This window comes from Spermophilus citellus, assembly GCF_964194105.1.
Source record: "Spermophilus citellus genome assembly, chromosome: X".
NCBI lineage: Eukaryota > Metazoa > Chordata > Mammalia > Rodentia > Sciuridae > Spermophilus > Spermophilus citellus.
In genome coordinates, this window is record NC_138190.1 from 130,273,915 (window position 1) to 130,292,516 (window position 18,602).

The 18,602-nt window shown below is 36.9% G+C and overlaps 1 pseudogene across 1 annotated transcript; it reads right to left on the bottom strand.

The window, feature by feature from the left end:
- Positions 1-16,158: 16,158 nt before the first annotated feature.
- LOC308639822 (myosin light polypeptide 6-like) lies at positions 16,159-16,599 on the bottom strand (annotated as a pseudogene). The gene has a single exon. The product of its transcript is annotated as a myosin light polypeptide 6-like (transcript).
- Positions 16,600-18,602: the final 2,003 nt, after the last annotated feature.

Sequence of the window (18,602 nt, forward strand, 5' to 3'; positions counted from 1 at the left end):
TCCCCAAACAAGGTCCAGGCTGCTGTACAAGCTGCTCTGCCACTTATGCCTTTTGATCCAGCAGATCAAGTGGTGCTCAAAGGGTCAGTGGCAGATAGGGAAGATGTTTGCTGCCTTTGGCAGGTCACTGTAGGTGAGTCTCAGTGCAGACCATTGATATTTATTTGAACAATGCCCTGTCATCCTCCACAGATAACTATCCTCCTTTGAGAAACAGTTCCTTGTCTAATAGGTCTTAGTGGAAACTCAACATTTAATCATGGGCCACCCCATTACTATGCAATCTGAGCTGCCCATGATGAACTGGGTGTTGTTATCTGACCCACCAAACCATAAAGTTTCATGTGCACAGAAGCATTCCAAGACTTCCAAATGGAAGTAGTATGTATGTGATCAGGCCCAATCAAGCCCTGAGGCACCATTAAAGTCACATGAGGTGGCCCAAATGCTCATGGCCTCCACTCCTACACTTCTTTCTCTCTCTCTCTCTCTCCTCTCTTCTCATATCTGTCTCCTCTCTCTCTCTCTCTCTCTCTCTCTCTCTCTCTCTCTCTCTCTCCCCTCCCCCACCCTGTCTCTCTTCCTATGGCCTCATGGACAGCTTCCTATAACCAGAACAAGATTTAGGATGGTTTACAGATCATTCTGCACCATATTCAGGCACCACCTGAAAGTGCACAGCTGTAGTGCTTCGGCCCCTCTCTGGCCTCTCTGGGGCATCCCTGCAGAAGAGTGGTAAATAGAAATCCTCCCAGTGGGCAGAAATTTGAGCAGTGAACCTGGTCATGCTCTTTGTTTGAAAGGAGAAATGACCTGTTGTATGATTATATTCTGATTCATTGACTGTGGACAATAATTTGGCTAAATGGTCCAGAACTTGGAAGGAACATGATTGGGAAATTGGTAACAAGGAAATTCTGGGAAGAGGTATGTAAATAGACCTCTCTGAATGGGCAAAAAATCATGAAGATATTTGTGTCCCATGTAAATATTCACCAAAGGATAACCTCAGCAGTGCAGGATTTTAATCATCAGTAGATGGGAAGACCTATTCTGTGTACACCAGTTAGCCTCTTTCCCCAGCCGCCCCTGTCATTGCCCAATGTGATCATAAACACAGTGGCCATAGTGGCATAGATGGTCTTGGCCTGTTTCCTGTTACTATAACAGAATACTTGAGACTGGGTAATTTATAAAGAAAGGTAGTTTATTCATCTCATAGCTCTGGAAGCTGAAAGTCAAAGATTGGGTGGCTGCATCTACTTAGGTTTCTGGTGAGCATCTTGTACTGCTCCATACATGGAAGAAAAGCAGAGAGTATGTGTGTGTGTGCAAAGAAAGGAGGGGACAAATGGAATCAGATGCTTTATAACAACCTACTCTCACAAGAACTAATGGAATCTCAAGAGAAAGACCTTAATCCTTCTTAAAGGCCCCACATCCCAACAGTGCTATATTGGCAACCAAATTTCAAATGGAGTTTTAGCAGGGATGAACAAATCCATACCAGGGCAGACGGTATACTTGAGCTCAGAAACACGGACTTCTACTAACCAACTCTGACTTGGCTGCAGTCACTGTTGAGTATCCAATTTGTAGCAGCAGGGACCACAATGAATTCTCAATATGACACCAGGCTGATTAGCCAGCTGCATGATGGTAGTTGATTACATTGGACCACTTCTGTTATAGAAAGGGGCATAATTTTGTTCTTACTGGAACAGGCACTCTAGATACAGATTTGTCTTCCCTGCATGCCACACATCTGCCCAGATTACCATCTTTGGACTTAACATAATTCCTTTTCAACCATCATAATCTTCTAATATTTGTCTAATATTCAATTTCTTGAGTTCAGGTGCATATGCTTTTGAGATATGCACCTGAACTCAAGAAACTCACTTCATGCAAAAAAAGTGCAGTAATGGGCTCATGCTCATGGAATTCACTGGTCTTACCATGTTTCCCACCATCCTGAAGCAGCTGATCTCATAGAATGGCAGAATGGCCTTTTGAAGACTCAGCAGTGCTAGCTAGGTAGCAATAGCTTGCAAGGTTTTCTAGAAGGCTGTAAATGCTTTGATTCAGCATTTGGTATATGATGCTATTTCTACTATAGCCAGGATTCAAGAGATGGAAACTGAAGTGGTAACATTCATTATTACCTATAGAAATCCACTATCAAAATTTTTGCTTGCTGCTGGGTGCACACCTGTAATCCCAGCAGCTTGGGAGGCTAAGGCAGAAGGATCATGAGTTCAAAGCCAGTCTTAGCAACAGCAAGGTGCTAAGCAACTCAGTGAGACACTGTCTTTAAATAAAATACAAAATAGGGCTGGGGATGTGGCTCAGTGGTTGAGTGCCTCTGAGTTCAATGCCCAATACAAAAAAAGAAAAGAAAGAAAAAAGAAAAGAAAAGAGAAAAATTAGGGCTGGGAATGTAGCTCAATGATGAGCACTTGCTTAGCATGTGCTAGGGCCCTGGGTTGGATTCTTAGCACCAAATAATAATAATAATAATAATAATAATAATAATAATAAGGCTGGCGATGTGGCTTAATGGTTGAGTGCCCCTGAATTCAATCTTGCCACTGTTCCTGGCTAACTCTCTCTTGTGGCATAAAATATATTGACCTTACAATGATATTTTAGTGTTGGTATTTTTACTTCATTGTATTTAATAGTTATGGGATATCAAGAAGAGTAAACATCATTCAATGATTTTGGAAAAGGAGCTACTGCACTTTCTGGTTGGACATATTATAGTTTTATCATATTGGATGAAATTATAACCTTTTATTGTCTTTATTTGGAGATTAGGTAGGTTTAAGGAGATGCATATGGGTACCAAGTTGACAAGGGGTAGACTTGTGAGGTTTATTTTATTTATCAACTTGATACCACCTGGGATTTCCTAATTTAACATTATTTCCAATTATGTCTCTGAGGGTGTTGTGGAAGAGATGAGCATTTGAATTGGTAGATTACCCTCCCCAATGGGATTGCCAGTCTTTCAATACATTGGGAGCCTAAACAGAATAAGCTTCCATAATCATGTGAGCCCATTCCTCGTAATATATTTCCTGAGATACATCCCCTTCTATTGGTTGTATTTCTCTGGAGAACCCTGAATAATAAATAAGTTGTATATATCTAGCAATTGATCCATTTCTTCTAGGTTAATAATTTTGTTGGTATGTAGTTATTCATTGTATCTAATGATTATTTTTATTTCTGTAGCATCAGTTGTAATGTTTCTTTCTTATTGTATTCATTTGATTCTTCCCTCTTTTTTCTTAGTTGTCCTAAAGGTTTGTTCATTCTTTTTATCTTTTCAAAAAATATGAAATTTTAGTTTCATTGATTTTTAAAAAAAATTTTAGTTTTTAGTTGTAGTTGGACACAATACCTTTGTTTTATTTATTTATTTATCTGTGGTGCTAAGGATAGAATCCAGTGCCTCGCATGTGCTAGGCGAGCGCTCTACTGCTGAGCCACAATCCCAGCTCCTCATTGATTTCTATTGTCTTTCTATTCTGTTTCATATTTTGCTCTGAATTTTATTATTTCCTTCTGCTAACTTTCTTCTAGGTGTAGTGTTAGGTTGTTGATTAGAGTGTTAGATTGTTAACTGAAGATCTTTCTTCCTTTTTCATGTAGGTATTTGTGGCTTTGAAGTTCCCTCTTAGTGTTTTTGCTATACCCCTTGAGTTCTAGTATGTTTTGATTCCATTTTCAATAGTCTCAATATATTTTAATTAAACTTGCAATTTCTTCTTTGACCCATTGGTTGTGCAGGAGTCTGGAAGTTTAATTTCCACTTATTTGTGAATTTTCTAGTTTTCTTTCCATTAATTGACTTCTAGTTTCAGACCATTGTGGTCACAAAAGATACCTGGCATATTTTCGGTCTTCTTAAAAGCTTTTTTCCATATTTTTTTCTTAAAATCATTAAGACTTGTTTTGTAGCCCTAACATATGATCTGGAGAATATTTTATATGCACTTGAGAAGAATAAGCATTCTGCTGCTATTGGATGGAATGTTCTGTATATGTATGTTTCGGTTTAAAGTATAGTTCAAGTCCAATGTTTTCTTTTTGATTTTTCTGTCTAGGAGATCTATTCAATGTTGAAAGTGCAGTATGAAAGTGCCCTACCATTATTGTACTGCTGTCTATGTCTCCTGAAAACTTTTGAGTTGAGGTGAACTTTGCCATACACAAGTCTTGTGACTCCTGCACTCTTTTGGTTGCCACTTACTTGGAATATCTTTTTCCATCCTTTCATTGTCAGTCTGTGTGTGTCTTTCGAAGTGAAGTGAACTCAAGAACCTGGGGCAGGGCTGGGGTTGTGGCTCAGCGGTAGAGCATTTGCCTAACACATGCAAGGCGCTGGGTTCGATTCACAGCACCACATAAAAATAAATAAATAAAATTTAAAGATATCGTGTCCAACTACAACTAAAAAATAAATATTAAAAAAAAAAAGAACCTGGGGCAGGGGGGTGGCAACTTCAAGGCCCGTCTCAGCAACTTAATGAGATGCTTCTCAAAATAAAAACTAAAAAAGAGCTGGGATTGGCTGATTTTTGCTTAGCAATGTATTCCCTAGCTCCATCTATTTACTGGCAAATGCCGTAATTTCATCCTTCTTTAATGCTAAGTAATATTCCATTATGTATATAGGCCACATTTTCTTTGTCCATTTATCTGTCAACTCCTCAGTTTATAAAACCAAGGTATATTATTATTTTTTGTGCTATTGTAATGGAATTATTTCCCTAAATTTCAGATATTTCATTGTTAGATATACACAGACAGAGGAATGGATTTTGAAAGGTGGTGCATACATTCAATGGCATATCATTCAACATTAAAACAGAAGAAAATTGTGCAATACTTGAAAAAAAAAGATCTGGGGATCCCCAGTATAAAAAAATGAAGTGATGGGTCTGGGGATGTGGCTCAAGCGGTAGCGCGCTCGCCTGGCATGCGTGCGGCCCGGGTTCGATCCTCAGCACCACATACCAACAAAGATGTTGTGTCCGCCGAGAACTAAAAAATAAATATTAAAAATTCTCTCTCTCTCTCTCCTCTCTTACTCTCTCTTTAAAAAAAAAATAAAAATAAAAAAAATTAAAAAATGAAGTGAGCTCTTGCAGACAGCATATAGTTGAGTATTTAAAAAAAATACAATTCAGCCACTTCATGTCTTTTGATTGGAGAATTTAATTGGTTTACATTCAAGGTAATAATTGGTAGGGAAAGATTTACCATTGCCATTTTGTTCATTGTTTTTCTGGCCTTTTTGTAGATAACTTTGTGATCTGATGAGCTTCTGTAATGGAATTCTCTGATTCTTTTCTCTTTATCTTTTGCATATCTACCATAGGGTTTTTCCTTTTGTTATTACCATAAGACCTACATAAAACATCATACAGTTATAACAAGGATATTTTAAAGCTATAACTTTAATCACATACAAAAAAAAAACGACTCTTTTACCCCCACACACCATTTTATGTTTTTGATGTTACAATAGACAACTTTTTATATTGTGTATTCACTAACAAATTATTGTAACTACATATTACAGCAATAGTTAATTGAGAATGGCAGTGCTCCAGACCCTGCAGGACAAGTTTTGATAATACTCCTCTAATAGGTAATCTAGCAATCTCTCCAGAAACTTATGCAGTTCATTTTTCCAATTTTTTTTTCTTAAAAGAATAAAGAATTTTTTTTGTTCCATGTTTTAAGCAAAGGTTATCATGCATAGGTCTTTCTAGAAAATGTTTTCATCTCCAGCTAGGCTCTAGCTATGGCAATGAGTTTACCATATCTTTGGCATGAAGCTGAATTTTATGCAAATTGCTGGTTTATGAAAGAAGAGGATTGATGCTATGTCAGTTTAGTGAGGTGCTCTAGTCTGATTTAAATTCCATAGACTTGTGATTGTGGCATTTATTTTTATATTGAAATGGGAATATGAGTACTTAGGTTTCCGTGTAATGATTTTGCCAACTATTCTGCCGGTAAGTCAGTAGAAAATTCTTACTTATCTGTTGTGAATGCTGATGTGCTTCCTGCCAATTCAGTAACAATTACCACACATTGTCATCTGAAATCATCCTGCTTATGGAAGATTATGAACAAATGTTTACTGCATAAATGAATGATGTGTTTTTCTTATTTGTTTTTCATGGAAGGGAGAAAATCATAAATAAGTATATCATGACTCAGCCATCAAAAAAGTGGATCCATCATCATTTAAAGGACAAGTCAGATGGTAAGTCACAGATGAATAGTGTCATGATGGGGGCTTTTATGAACGTGGATCGTCTTTGTTACTAGCATAAGACATAGGGTCTAGACCAAAGAACTGGCAAGAGTGATGGTTAGACCATAAGAGGTAGTAAGTCTTGTGCTCATTCTCTTTATTCCTGCCTCTAAGCAAGTAATCTCTGCTTAACACCAATTCCAAAACAAAGTCTTCATACTGAGTTGGAATACTTCCTTAAAGAAGTCTCAGTTTGGGGCTGGGGATGTGGCTTAAGTGGTAGCGCACTCACCTAGCATGCGTGAGGCACTGGGTTTGGTTCTCAGCACCACAAAATAAAATAAATATATTGTGTCCACCTAACACTAAAAAAAAGAAGAAGAAGAAGAAGTCGTCTCAGTTATCACTCTCTATTGCCCCTTGTAGATAGACACAGGGAATGCAACATGAATTTTCTAATAAAGGAAGTAGGGGCTGGGGTTGTGGGTCAGTGGTACAGCACTTGCCTAACATGTGTGAGGCACTGGGTTTGATTTTCAGCACTACATATAACTAAATGAATAAAATAAAGGTCCATCAACAAATGAAATCATTAGAAAGAGATGAAATTTTAAAAAGAGAAAGATAAAATAATCAGAAGTTGAAGATTCTTAGCAACTGTGTTCCTAAGTAACTGCTTAGCAACTTAGCAGTCAGTGAATAGGGAAGGGTCACTTTTATTTACTTATTTATTTATTTATTAGTTTTAGGTGGACACAATATCTTTATTTTATTTTTATGTGGTGCTGAGGATCGAACTCAGTGCCTCACGCATGTTAGGCAAGCACTCTACCTCTGAGCCACAACCCCAGCCCAAGAGAAGGGTCACTTTTATATTTGGAAGTTACATTTATTTCTTTAGGATAGTAGGGTTTGGACTATTGAGGTTCTTGCCTAGTACTTTGTCTTACATTATTTCCTAGACTTTGTCAGCTCTGTTTTTCTTTCCTTCTTTGGGAGTATATTTCAAAGTCTCTGAAATTAAAACACCACTCACACTTAGACAATGGTGCCTGCTCCTGGCAACTACCCAGGGAGTTACTGGATAGTCTTTGTGCCAAGTTCAGATTCATTCTTTTCACAGTCTTCCTGCTGTCTAAATTTCTGAATTTGGAACCTTGTGTGAATCTTTATCATCTACTACAAAATATGATCTGGTCCTCAGCCACTTGCACTACCAAGTTTTGATATAATTTTTTTTTTCATCTTAAAGTCTAAGTGTGCTTCTAGGCCCACTTTACATCAAGTCTTCTTTGTTATAGGCCTTGTTTGTGGCAAGAGTGGTTTATAAGCATTGTAGTTGTGAGATTTCTATGTGAACTTACGTAAGAATTATTCAAGTAAAGAAGGGATTAGAGGTGCTACACCCTCTCCCAACTCCCTTTCTCCACCTGCAAAACAGCTATTCCAACTGGCAAATCCTCTACATTTAACAGTTACGATAAAAAATGAGTACTATTTATTCAATGGACATTAGGCACTTGTCAATTGACATAGAACCCTATGAGTTCACTTTTAATGTCAAAGGACATGAAACTCAGAGAGGGCACAATACATGTAGAAGTTTATATTACTAGCTTGTGGCAGATCAGGGATTCATAAGTAGGCCAATGTTGGATCAGTGACATCAACAAGATGACAGAATAAGTAGTTCTACTGTATATCTACCCACAGAAACAATGAAAAACCGTGACAGTTGGCCCAAAATACCTTTGAGAACTTCACAATCAAGGTTAGAAGTTGAAAAATCTCAGATGAGCACAAAACTGAGCAAAATTGCTTCAAAAATGGTCATGTTGGTCCCTTTCCCAAGCCAGCACAGCTGGGTGCCACAAGAGATCCATTTGGCCCTGATTTCTGTCAATGAATGAAGGATGTATCCAGCATTCCCAGCTGTATTACCCAGGGTTCTCTAGAGAAACAGAATCAACAGGAAGTATAATTATAAAAGGGGGACTTATGAGGTTGGCTTACACTACCATAAGCTGGATAGTCCACAATGGCCGTCTGTAGGTCGGAGAGCTGGAAGAACCAGTAGCTGTGCAATCCAAGAGGCTGAAGTCCTGGAACAAGAGGATCAGTGGTGCTGCCCTAGTCTGAGACCAAAGGCTTATGGAGAATCCAGCTGGGAAGAGCAAAAAAGCGAAAGTCTGATATCCTCAGAATATCGCAGCAGCAATCAAGAACGGGTTCAAGAAGAATCAAGTTTACATCTGCTTCCTTGTCCTTCCAACTTTTATTGCATCCAAGCCATCATCTTATTGGATGGTGCTGCCCACACTTAGGGAGGGTCTCCATTTTAGTTGGCTATCCCACATGCCAATCATTCCTAGACACACCCTCACTGACACACCCATAATCCTTTTAAACCTTGGCATCTCTTCATCCAATCAAGTTGAAAATTCAAATTAACCATTACACCAGCCTTAATTAACCATTACACCAGTAATGTAATTAACCATTACACCAGTACTACGCAAGAAATCTATTTCTGTCTTCACTCAGAGTGCTAAAGTAACTAGCATAGTTAAAAGTGTCTGGGAGCAGTTAAGAAAAATGAAAAAAAAAAGTAGGAGGCACTGATCAGCCAGCAGGGTTCTGCAAGATTGAAAGAAGGTATATAATCCTGATACTTCTCTTTCAAGAGAAAGGAAGAGAATTGGAGCTTGAACCCAGTCTCTCAGAATTCCAGGGTACTCCCTCAAGAAAAGAGGGTGGATGAATCTTAGCAGCCTGCTAGGCACTGTGGGATTAAGAGAAGACACACAATTATGAGATTTCTCCTTTAGCAGGAAAGTAGAAAAATGGAGTGAATATCCACCCAATACATTGGCCTTTCAGCACTGCCCTAGGGAAGAGAAGCAGGTGACTCTGTTTTTTTTTTTTTTTAAAGAGAGAGTGAGAGAGGAGAGAGAGAGAGAGAGAGAGAGAGAGAGAGAGAGAGAGAGAGAGAGAATTTTTAATATTTATTTATTTATTTTTTTAGTTCTCGGCAGACACAACATCTTTGTTGGTATGTGGTGCTGAGGATCGAACCCGGGCCACACACATGCCAGGCGAGCGCGCCACCACTTGAGCCACATCCCCAGCCCAGGTGACTCTGTTTTAATCAACTTATTTTTTTGACAACATTCAGAATTCTCCCTTCTAGCTATTTTGAAGTCTCAATACAATATTGTTAACCAGAGTGACCCTACTGTGTAATAGAACATTCGAACTTTTTCCTTTTACCTATCTATAACTTCATACTCTTAACCAATCTTTCCATATCCTCCCACCCTCCTTGTCTCTGGTAACCACGTCCTACTATCTACTTCTGTGAGATAAATTTTTTTAGATTCTACACATGAGTGAAATCATGTAGGAATTATTGCTCTGCCTGGCTTATTTCACTTCACCTAATATCCTCTGGGCTCATCCATATTGTCACAAATTGCAGGATTTAATTCTTTTTTATGAATGAATACTATTCTACTGTGTATATGTAACACGTTTTCTTTGCCCATTCATCTGTGCATAGACAATGAGATTGATTCCATATCTTGGCTATTGTGAATGGTGCTACAGTAAACATAAGAGTGCAGATATCTCTTTGACATACTAATTCCTTTTCCTTCCCCAGAAGTGGGATTGCTGGATCACATGGTAGTTCTATTTAAACATTTTTTTTAGAAACCTCCACACTGTTTTCCATGACTGTACCAATTTATATTCCCACTAACAGTGTATGAGAGTGTTCCTTTTTCCACATATACATCAGCACTTTTGTCATGTACTATATTTTCAAATTGCTTATACTAAGTAGAAAGAGCAAGTTCAAGAGATCTAGTTCATCACATGGAAATTATAGTTAATAACAATACAGTATAATATATATTTGTTTGTTTGTTTTGGTGCCAGGGATTGAACCCAGGAGCATTTAACCACTGAGCTACCTCAGCCTGTTTTTTTTTTTTTTTGTACCAGGGATTGAACTCAGGGGCACTCAACCACAGAGCCACATTCCCAGCCCTATTTTGTATTTTATTTAGAGACAAGGTCTCACTGAGTTGCTTAACGCCTTGCTTTGGCTGAGACTGGCTTTGAACTTGTGATCCTCCTGTCTCAGCCTCCCAAACCAGTGGGATTGCAGGTGTGCACCACTATGCCTGGCTTCCAGCCCCTTTAAGTTTTCATTTAGAAACTGGGTCTTGCCAATTTGCTTACAGCCTCTCTAAGTTGCTGAAGCTGGCTTTGAACTCATGATCCTCCTGCTTCAGCCTCCTGAGCAGCTAGGATTATAGGAATGAGCCACTGTACCCAGATGTATACTCTTTTTTAAAAAAAAAAATTAGTTGTTGATGGACTTTAATTAATTAATGTATTTATTTACATGTAGTGCTGAGAATCGAACCCAGTGCCTTCCACATGCTAGACAAGCACTCCACCATTGAGCCACAACCACAGCCCTGTATACTCCTGAAAATCACTAAAAGAGTGAATTTTTAAGTGCTCTTACCACAAAAAAAAGGTATGTGAGGTTGTGTGTATGTCAATTAGCTTAATTTAGTCATCCCACAACATATACATATTTCACAACATATTGTGTAGAATAAATATATAATTTATGTACAATTTTATATACAATTTTTATGCATGCTTCCATTTATATGAGTTATCTAAGATAGTCATAGACATAGAAGCAGGGAATATAATGGTAATTGACAAGGCCTAGTGAATAGGAAATGGGGAGTTAGTGTTTTATATGTATAAAATTTCAGTTATACAAGATGATTAATTTCTAGAGATCTTTTGTACAACACTATGCCTAGAGTTAACAATACTGTGTTACCTGTTAGAAATTTAAGAGAGTATATCTTCTGTTAAGTGTTCTTACCATAATAAAAATTATTTTAAAGAGATTGGTAAGTATATTTTTAAGTTTTATATCCAGATGTTTTGACACTGTGAGATGGAGTCCTAAAAAATGCAGAGAAAATTTTGAAATGGAAGCCAACAATCTGGACTTTAATCTCATCTCCGGATTACCTGCTAATAATATCAATAATTCTGGGGCCTGAAAAAATGCATACTGATTGGGCTAACCTCATTTTTACTTGTAAGTAAATGCTATTCAACTGATTGACAAAAATTTTAGTAGATTTTGTTATGGGATTTTTTTTCATTCACATTGATTATCTTTTTGCCAAAATATAATTCATTTTCAACACGCTTCTCAGGAAAAGGCACATGGGCACATATATAGCAGGTGGCAATCACTGTACAGTTCATAAATGAAAATTTTCTCTTATAAATCTATATTTGAATAGCTATAGAGAATAAAATTGGCAGGCAGTGAATAACAAAATCATAGCTGAGAAAACCACGGCAAACTACACCAAAACCATTTCCCCAATTGCCGTTGAGATTTGTGCCACAAAATATATAATACCATCTGGTATGGTTATGTAAACCTCATTGTTTAGAAAAATGTATTCACTCTACTTCTTTTTCGATCCTCACAACAATCCTATGAACAGAAAATACTATCCAGTATATTAGAGTTAAGGAAACTGATATATAAAGGATTCAGATGATTTGCCTATTTATCCCACTAGGAAAAAAGGCAGTTCTGAGACTTGAACATAAGTTTGCTTACTATGGCTTTTTTAGCACCCCAGAGCTATCACCCTTTATTTTCTGAAGACAACCTTATAGCAACAATCTATTGCTCCATCAATAACTAAACCATGCCTATTAAAATTCCAACTGAGATATTGTCCAACTGAGATATTTCTTTCTTCCTCTTTTCCTTTCTTTCTTCTTCTTTTATTTTTTCCTTTTACTCTTTCTTTTTTTAGTATAGGATTTTGCTATGTTGCCCAAGCTGGTCTCAAACTTGTGGCTTCAAGCAATTCTCCTGCCTCAGTCTCCTGAGCAGCTAAGACTACAGGTGTGTGCCACAATACCAAGCTCAAACGAGATATTTCTTATGCTGAATTCCTCCCCAGTAGAAAGAGTTATAGTAAGTGTGACAATTTTTAAATATTTTGAAATTTTAGTTATGACTTCCCAGAATGTGTATTCTGAATGTTTATTCAGAATGTGTGAATAAGAACAGATAAGTTATGTGGTTGTCTGATCTGGGTAAATAGACACTAAGCCTTACATATATTTTATTTGTGGAAGAAGCAATATATCATAAATATATGATTTTATCATTACATGGTAATCATTATATGCAATAATGATATTGCTTATCAGGTATTGAGCATCTATAGTATGCCTAGACTCTCTGTTGAGCACACTATGTACAAGGTATAACTTACAGAGGATTCCAGGAGGAAGTGCAGATGCTCAATATCTGGTAGGCAGATATCTTCCTATGAGTAACTTACTATCAGTCTCACTTTAGAGATCAAATATTTAGGGTCCAGAGAGAATAAATAACTAGCTTGATAGTATATGGAAAAGCTAGGATTTAAACAAATTATCTCACTTTAAAATAAATTTTATCAACCAAGATGCTATACTGATTCTAACATAAAGGGTGTATTTTCATTTCAAAAATTAAATAAGAATTTTAAAACATAAAATAAAAAATAAGGGTTGGGGTTGTGGCTCAGCAGTAGAGCCCTTGCCTAGCACGTGCGAGGCCCTGGGTTCAATCCTCAGCACCACATAAAAATAAATAAACAAAATAAAGATATTGTGTCCAACTACAATTAAATAATAAATATTTTTAAAAAATAAAAAATAAGAATAAAAGCAGGGGCACTTAGTCAAATTGCCAGTTGTTCTGAAAACAATTTTATAAGGATTATTTCCCAATCAGCAATTTTATAGAATTTTCTTTGTCTCTCTGCCTTTTGCTTACTCTTGCTCTAGATTACACATATGTAAAGTTCATGGTAGTCAAGAATATAATTACATCTATGCATGAATATATGTACATATGAACATGCATATATACTGATTACTTTGTAATTCATATTCTTTTTTTTCTTTAATTTTGAAGAAATTTTAAGCATATAACCGATACTTCCAATTGCAATCCAACCCTACGAGGTACTTCTAGCTTTCACCCATTTTATAATTTTTTCTCCCTTTTTCTAGAGAGAAGATTGGTTTATGACAACATTAATTCATTTACTCCAATACGAACAAGATAATTTGAGACTTGCTGCATTTATATTACTACATAAAACAACCAGGGCTGGGACTGTAGCTCAGCGGTAAAGCACTTGCCTAGCATGTGTGAGGCACTAGTTCCATCCTCAGCACCACATAAAAATAAACAAATAAAATAAAGGTATTGTGTCCATCTGTAACTAAAAAATATTAAAAAAAAAAAAACAGCCAGGTTTGGGCTGGGGTTGTAGCTCAGTGGTAGAGCACTTGCCTCGCATGTGTGAAACACTGGGTTCGATCCTTAGCACCACATAAAAATAAACAAAATAAAGGTATAAAAAATTTTTCAGAAAGAAGATTTCAAGTTTAAATAAAATGAACCAACCAGGTTAAAAAGTTAAAGATTTGGTACAGTTCTTTTTATCTCTAGATTGAGGGTGTATAGACAAGGTGCTGTGTTCAAAAGTTACATGGGTTGGGTATTTTCAAAGTAGTTTGGTTATTCATTTGAAATACAGTTGGGTTCATTTGTTTCTGTTTTAATTCAGTTTTTGGTCTACCTCCACCTCCACTCCTGCCACCCTTATTGATCCAATTTTATTTATGTAAATGAAGAACATTAACATGATTTCTAAAGTCAAAATTATAAAAATGTAAAAAACATAGGTGTCCATCAATGGATGTATGGATGAAGAAAATGTGGCATATATACACAAATGGAGTTTCATTCAGCCATAAAGAAAAATGAAATTATGTAATTTGGAGGAAAATGGTTGGAACTTGAAACCTTTATGTTAAGTAAAATAAGCCAAACTCAGAAGTTCAAGGGTAGTATATTTTCTCTCCTATGTGGATTCTAGAGAAGAAAAAGGGGAAAAAAGGTTGTGAGGAGGAGGGAATCTCATGAAAATCAAAGGGAGATCTGTAGAGGAAAGGGACTGGGGGAGGGAGGAGGAGAGGGAACAGAGAAATACTGTTGTTTTATTCAGCTTTATGTCACTGTGACAAAAAGACCTGAAAAGAACAACTTAGAGGAGGAAAAGTTTATTTTGGCTCACAGTACCCGAAATCTCAGTCCAGTGTCTGCTGACTCCATAGTCCTGGGCCCAAGATGAAGCAGAACATCATGGCAGAGAGCTTGGTAGAGGCAAGCAGCCCAGGATATGGCAACCATGAAGCAGAAAGAGAGAGCTCTGTTTACCAGGGAGAAAATATAAACCTGAAAGTCATGCCCTCAGTGACCTACTTCCTCCAGCCACACACTACCTGCCTATAGTTACTGCCTAGTTAATTTGTATCTGTGGAAAAATCCACTGATAAGGTTACAGCTCTCAAAACCCAATCAATCATTTCACCTCGAAACCGTCTTTCATTGTCTCACACATGAGCTTTGGGGAACACCTCATGTCTAAACTATAACAACTGGGGAATGAGATTAGAAAAATTATATTGTTCTATTTTGTGCAAGTATAAATATGTAATAATGAATCCCACCACTATGCACAATTATATTTCCACCAGTAAAAATATGGAAAAAATTAAAACTACAAAAATATATATTCATAGATATAGGATTCCCTCCCTCATCCATTCCATCCTGTACCCTAACCTCTGAAAAAAATCTTAGATAGGGCTGGGGATGTGGCTCAAGCGGTAGTGCGCTCGTCTGGCATGCGTGCGGCCTGGGTTCGATCCTCAGCACCACATACCAACAAAGATGTTGTGTCCGCCGAGAACTAAAAAATAAATATTAAAAAAAATTCTCTCTCTCTCTCTCTCTCCTCTCTCACTCTCTCTTTAAAAAAAAAATCTTAGATAATACATGGTTTGCATCCTGACAAAACTCAACCTTATCCACCAAAATCTTATTCCCTAGCATTTGATTTTCTAGAGAGGGCAATTAGAAAACAAAGTCTATAAAGTCTTTTGTGGGGTTAATCATGAAAAAAAGGTTCAAAAGCACTACAATAATCTATTCCCCATAATTATAATTTTGTCATTTTTAAGAATGTTAAATAAATTGAATTATACAACTCGTAACCTGTTGGGATTTGATTTTTTTTCATGAAGCATAACATGCTTGAGATTCATCCAAGTTGTTGTGTATATGAAAGATTCTTTTTAATTGTTAAGGAGTGTTCCATGGTATGAATATACCAGTTTATTTAACCATTCATCCACTTCAGGCCTTCTGGGTTGTTTCAGTTTTAAAGATTATAAAATAAAACATTTCCCATATAGTTGTGTGTGTGTGTATGTGTATGTGTATGAAAATATGTTTTCATTTGTCTGTTATACATGCCCAGTGCAATTGTGTTGGGTTTTATGGTAAGTTTATGTTTAACTTTTGTGGGTGTGTGTGGGCAAAGAAAGAAAGTTTGGTGAATGTTGATGTCAAACATCATCCAAGAAAGACCATATAGGAAAGGTACTTTGACAAGAGAGCTCAGGAACCATCCAGGGCCACATGCAAATTTCACACAAGCTGGTCATGGGGGTGCAAACTTGTAATCCCAGCCACTCAGGAGACTGAGGCAGGAGGATTGCCAAGTTCAAGGATAGCCTCAGCAATTTAGTGAGGACCTAAGCAACTCAGCGAGACCCTGCCTCAAAATAAAAAATAAAAATAAAAAGGGCTGAAAATGTGGCTCAGTGGTTAAGCACCTCTGGTTCAATCCCTGGTGCTCACACAGTGAAAGACACAGGCTCCGGGGATACCAGGAATGACTTCAGCCATTCACCACCATCTGGGCAAGCTTGTCATAGTTGATACAACCACCGGTGCCCTCATGCCTTGCCACCAGTATCTCTACTTCTTCCTCTGTCATGTTTTTATCCAGTGTGACAAGGAGATAATGGATTTCAGTGCCCATGATAATACCATTCCTTCCTTGTCAAACACCCAAAGACCTTTGGCATAATCCTCATAGATTCCCTGGTTCTTGTTCTTGGCCACTGACTGAAGGATGGGCAGGAACTGCTCCAAGTCCAGCACCTTCACATTCATCTCATCACTCTTGGAGTTCCCCAGGATACCGAGCACCACAGCATTGGTGGCACTCACCACATCCCCACACTGGCTATACAGAATCTTATCATTGCACATTTGGTCAAACAACTGGAAGGGCTTCTTGAATTCTGCAGTATAGTCCTCCATAAAAATCACACATTTTGAGTGCTCAGCCAAGTGCATGTTTAATTGTATAAGAACTTCCAAACTATTTTCCAGATTGTCTGTACCATTTTAGATTCCTGCCAGCAATGTATGAAAGATCCATCTTCTCTACATCCTCAATAGCATTTACTAACACCAATATTTTTATTTTATGCACTCTGATGGGTATGTAATAATATTTCATTATGGTTTTACTTTGCATTTCCATAATGACTGATAATGTTGAATATCTTTGAAGGTGTTTATTTGCTTATTGGTAGTTTTCAGCACACAGATCTCCTATGCTCTGTTAGAATTATACCCAATTATTTCATTTTATTTGATGATCATAAATAGTATGAATAATAGAATGTTTCTCCACTTATTCATTGCTAGCACATATAAATATTGATATTTAAGCTGGGCATAGTGGCACATGCTTGTAATCCCAGTGGCTTGGGAGGCTGAGGAAGGAAGATGACAAGTTCAAAGCCAGCCTCAGCAACTTAGCAAGGTTGTAAGCAAATCAGTGAGACTGTCTCTAATAAAATATTAAAAAGGGCTGGTAATGTGGCTCAGTGATAAAGTGCCCATGGATTCAATCCCCAGTTCCAAAAAAATTTGATACTTATGTGTTTATCTTATGTCCAGTGTTCTTAGATCTTATAAGATGCTTTGCTTATAAGTTCTTGGTACTTTCTTTTTAAAAAATATTTTTTGTTGTTGTAGATATACCTTTATTTTATTTATTTATATGTGGTGCTGAGAATCAAACCCAGTGCCTCACACATGCCAGGTAAGTGCACTACCACTGAGCCACAGCCCAACGCCAGTTCTTGGTACTTTCTTATAGATTCTGCGGAATCTTATATTCACGCAATATGATATAGAGAAAATTTTATTGCCTCCTTTCTAGTTTGTGTCTTTTCTTTCTTTCTCTTGCCTTTTTTTTTACTGTCCAGGACTTCCAATACTATGATGAATAAGTGGTGAAGGTATACATCCTTGCCTTATTTTTGGTCTTATTCTAGAGCATTTAGTATTTTACCATTACTTAAGAGGTTAGCTATAGGTTTTTGGTTCTTTATCAAATTGAGGACATTCTTCTTTATTCTTACTTGAGTGGGAGCTTTTATCATGAATGAGTATTCAATTTTGTGGCAATTTTTTCTAAATCGGTTGATATATATTTTCTTTAGCATATTAATATAGTAGATTACATGGATTTTTTGAATATTGAACCACTCTTGCATTTCTGGAGTGAGCCCCACTTCACTGTGGTATACAATTCTTTTAAAATATTGCTAGATTCAATTTGCTAATATTTTCTTGAGGATTTTTGTATCTAAGCTTATACTACTGGCTTATGGTTATTATTGTTTCAATATTTTTTACTACCTTTGCTTATTGTTGGTATCAGAGTACCACTGGCCTCATAAAATGTGTTGGGAAACATTCGTTCTACTTCCATCTTTTGGAAGAAATTGTGTAAAACTGATATTGATTCTTTAAGTGTTTGGTAGAATTCTCTATTGGTGCTTTGAAATTTCAAATTTGTTTTATGAAAGTTTTAAAATTATAAATTCAGGGCTGGGGATGTGGCTCAAGCAGTAGCGCACTCGCCTGGCATGCGTGCGGCCCGGGTTCGATCCTCAGCACCACATACAAACAAAGATGTTGTGTCTGCCAAAAATGAAAAAAAAATAAATAATTCTCTCTCTCTCTCTTAAAAAAACATATTCTTAAAAAATAAAATTATAAATTCATGTTATTTAATAATTATAAACTATTAAATTTATGTATTTCACCCTGGGTAAGTATTTTTTTTTGGGGGGGGGGTAAGTTTTGAGCAATTGATTGATTTCAGATTGTCAAATGTCTGTGCATAGAATTATTCAAATAATCACTTATTATCTTGATAATGTCTGGAGTATGGGTAGTGATATGCCTTCTTTCACTTCTGATATTAGTAATTTGTGTCATCTCTCTTTTTCTTCAGCATACCAAGAGATTTATCAA